The sequence below is a fragment of the Hyla sarda genome, chromosome 1, assembly GCF_029499605.1.
Source record: "Hyla sarda isolate aHylSar1 chromosome 1, aHylSar1.hap1, whole genome shotgun sequence".
Classification (NCBI taxonomy): domain Eukaryota; kingdom Metazoa; phylum Chordata; class Amphibia; order Anura; family Hylidae; genus Hyla; species Hyla sarda.
The window spans coordinates 473,678,545-473,682,576 of record NC_079189.1 but is presented as its reverse complement, the minus strand read 5'-3'; the positions used below and the strand labels follow the sequence as shown (position 1 = coordinate 473,682,576).

The 4,032-nt window shown below is 52.9% G+C and overlaps 1 protein-coding gene across 5 annotated transcripts in view; it reads left to right on the top strand.

Annotated features, from left to right (window-relative positions):
- The first annotated feature begins 1,895 nt into the window (after nt 1–1,895).
- The window catches only part of TAOK3 (TAO kinase 3), a 243,625-nt gene continuing 241,488 nt past the window's right edge, over nt 1,896–4,032 (top strand). For 3 of the 5 annotated variants that reach the window (XM_056537203.1, XM_056537201.1, XM_056537204.1), the window contains exon 1: nt 1,896–2,783. The gene's annotated coding sequence lies outside the window, so the exon portion shown is untranslated. The remainder of the gene's footprint in view (nt 2,784–4,032) is intronic. The other 2 variants (XM_056537207.1, XM_056537206.1) reach the window with 2 other exon arrangements.

Genomic DNA, 4,032 nt, shown 5'->3' with positions numbered 1-4,032 from the left:
TGCCCCACTAATTGGTGCCTGGCCCAATCAGTGCAATCACCTCCCTACACTATATTAACCCACTTCCCCTTCCTGTCCCTGCCGGATCTTGTTGCGTTGTGCCAGTGAAAGCGTTCCCGTGTGTCCTTTGCCTGTGACCCTTGCCGTTGCCCTTGACTACAAACTGTTGCTGCCTGCCCTGACCTTCTGCTACATCTGACCTTGCCTTTTGCCTAGTCCTTCTGTACCGCGCCTGACTCAGCAGTCAGTGAGGTTGAGTCGCTATTGGGTGGAACGACCTGGGGGTTACCTGCCACAGCAAGTCCATCCCGCTTTGCGGCGGGCTTTGGTGACAACCAGTAACCCCTTAGACTCCGTTCCCCTGGTATGGCCCACGCCATCACCTCACTGACATAGAGGATCCACTACCTGTGTCTATCCTGCATACCACTCCGGATCCTGACACCTACTATTCTATCCACTTCTACTGTGTAGGACACCAAGGGAGGCATTATTATAGTTTAGGGGCTACAGATGAGGAGATTGTGAAGTGGAAGGGAGGGCACTGGAAAAATGTGGAGTACAACATGTTTGTCCTGTAGATGGTGAGAAGAGTTTTTGTCATCATGGAGGTCTGAGCCGGATGGAGAAGAAAATAATAAAGGACAACGGTAATTAGAGAAGACATCACCTGTGAGGGGGGGGTGTCACTGCACGTAGGGCTCACCGGACATCCAAAGATGGGTTCAGTTCAGGCACTGGCTGGCCACCTGTGGCTACTTGACACCCATGAGGGAGCAGTTATGACCCCTCCCTCCACTGGCTAGCACACTGCACAGCCATGTAATTGGTGCCACTGGTTCTAGGGCCACAATCGTGCCTTACCTTTCAAGGTAGAAAATAGTTATTAAATCTCACCGCAGGAGAATCTAATTTAACAAACCTTGCCTCTTCTCCCTGGCCCACTGATATCTACACCCCCCACTATCCAGCATCATCTTGTCCAATCACCACCATGGGGCGGGGCTTAATCGTGGCGCCTGCACTCAGCCGTATACGGGAACCGTATTTAATGCATGTCTATGAGCCGACCGAAGTGAACCGCAGGCTCCGGTCGGCTGCGTTTTCGGCCGTATGCGGTTTCCCGACCGCAGGCAAAAACGTGGTCGACCGCGGTTCACTCTGGTCGGCTCATAGACATGCATTAAATACGGTTCCTGTATAAGGCTGTGTGCGGGTGCCGCGATTAAGCCCCGCCCCCTCCTCCCAGCCGTATTTGGGAACCGTAAGTACAAAACGTAGTGTGAACCCAGCCTTATTGCTCCTTACCCTAAATCCCTTCTACTCTCAACCCTGCAATGTATTACTCCCTCACAGAATACTGAGATATGGGGGACTGGGTAATTTAACATTGCTATTAGAATGATTTTGGTGGTAAATTGTTGAAAATTTTTGAGCAATGTGTGAAAAGTTCCAAATTTCTCTACATCTAAGCTACTTTGCTATTTCTGAAGAACATGCACCTCTATGATAAATGGGGGAGAAGTACACATGAACTTGATTTAGGGTACGTTTACACGTGTATTTTCTGCTGTAGATTTGCTTCAGCAGATTTTGATGTAAACAGACAATGGTAAATTCTCCCCTTGGTGTCCAATGCACTATGCATAACTGCTATATAACACTATTTAAACATGCTGTGCCCCCCCAGTTTTAAGCTGTGTGCCTGAGCCCCCTTCTCTGTAGACACATCCTGACAGCCCGGTAATGAGTCAGTCCAGGATCATGCATGTTTTATGAACTGGCTATTATTAAAAGTGCGTCGTTCCCCTCTTCCACAGGCAGGGGGCAGCAGAGCAGAGGGCTGACATGTCAGGAGTAGAAATCAGGACGATTCTGCCTTTATTTTACATGACCCAATTTCTCATCAGCCGCCCCCACAGCTTTAGCGTCTCTATAATTACAAGTATCGCATGTGCCCCGCTCGTCTGCAGCACACCAAACCAGTGGAGAAGACGCAGCCTGTGTGTCCTGTACCCTATACCGGAGAACAATAACACAGCCTGTAGTCCCCTTCAGGCAGCACATCTGTCCCCGCGCACGGTTCATCACTTCATAAGACCCGTTTAGTCCCACCGCCGGCACTCATCGGGTTAACAAATAACCAACGGGCTAAAAATAGCGTACAGACTTCAGAATGTCACAGAACGGGGCGGGGCTCGCGGACTCACGTGGTCTCCAAAAATGTAATAACACAAGAAGCACGCACTTCCCTGTTCTAAAACGGCTAGATCAATCGAGCGCACAGCCATGGATGGATAACGGGAAAACCAAGGGGACGGAGTCTGCGTTCGGCTTCTTCTGCCTTGACAGACTGCTTTCCTCGAGCTGGAGGTTCCATGTTTTTTTTTTCTTTATCAGTAAACTCTCCCTGAGGAGGGATGGGGGCCGTGAGGGGTCAGAAAGGTGCGCTTGAGTGGTGCGCGGTGTAGTGACACAAGTGAGAGCTACCGCCAGCAACTAGGAGCCGAGAGAGAAGTGTCTCATGTGGGAAGCTGCCCCCCACTCAGAGTGACAGGAGTCCCTGCCCCGCGTGTAGTGACGAGGACCCCAGCACTTTCCAGCACAGGACTCCGCACTCCCTCAACTCACTTTGACAGGTGTCTCCCGCCCCGCACTTTTCTGACAGCAGCCGGCAGTCCCTGTGACAGGACCGGAGTTCTCCTCCCCCACCCTCAGCCGGGACTGGCCGGACTTTCTTTTAGAGTTGCGCCCATTGTGCTGCTCGTCTTCTCGGGACTCAGGTAAGACTTGTCGTATCGGCGGCTGTTGTGCGTATCCTGTACCGCTCGGTGTGTATCCCGACATACGTAGTGTGTGTGCGCGATACACAGGGGTCCCCGCGGCAATTAACCCCTTGCTTCCCGCGCTCGCTCAGCCTGGCTTACTCATCTCTGCATCACAGTGTGAGGGTGGCTCATAGTCATGGGATTGGAAGTGAGGAATTTACCAATTATAGAGGAATGAGTCACCCAGGTGCCATCCTTACTGCGCTGCCAGCCTGTTCACACTGTGCGGATGACAGCGGAGGAGGGTACGTGTGTGACCCCCCCCCATAGTATGGGAGCCTGTGACCTGTGTGTGTCCATAGTGGGGGGGCGGGGTGCCCCATAGGGAGGTGGTGTCCTGTGTGTGTGTGTGTATATGCTTCCCCCCATAGTGGGGGTCTCTGTCCTGTGTGTGTATGCTTCCCCCCCATAGTGGGGTCTCTGTCCTATGTGTGTATGCTTCCCCCCCATAGTGGGGGTCTCTGTCCTGTGTGTGTATGCTTCCCCCCATAGTGGGGGTCTCTGTCCTGTGTGTGTATGCTTCCCCCCATAGTGGGGTCTCTGTCCTATGTGTGTGTGTGCATGGTTCCCCCATAGTGGGGGTCTCTGTCCTGTGTGTGTGTATGCTTCCCCCATAGTGGGGGTCTCTGTTCTGTGTGTGTATGCTTCCCCCATTGTGGGGGTCTCTGTTCTGTGTGTGTGTATGCTTCCCCCATAGTGGGGGTCTCTGTCCTCTGTGTGTGTGTGTGCATGGTTCCCCCTTAGTGGGGGTCTCTGTCGTGTGTGTGTGTATGCTTCCCCCATAGTGGGGGTCTCTGTTCTGTGTGTGTATATGCTTCCCCCATAGTGGGGGTCTCTGTCCTATGTGTGTGTGCATGGTTCCCCCATAGTGGGGGTCTCTGTCGTGTGTGTGTGTGTGTGTGTGTGTGTGTGCTTCCCCCATAGTGGGGGTCTCTGTCCTGTGTGTGTGTATGCTTCCCCCCATAGTGGGGTCTCTGTCCTGTGTGTGTGTGCTTCCCCCATAGTGGGGGTCTCTGTCCTGTGTGTGTGTGTGCTTCCCCCATAGTGAGGGTCTCTGTCCTGTGTGTGTGTGTGCTTCCCCCATAGTGGGGGTCTCTGTCCTGTGTGTGTGTATGCTTCCCCCATAGTGGGGGTCTCTGTCCTGTGTGTATGCTTCCCCATAGTGGGGTCTCTGTCCTGTGTGTGTGTATGCTTCCCCCCATAG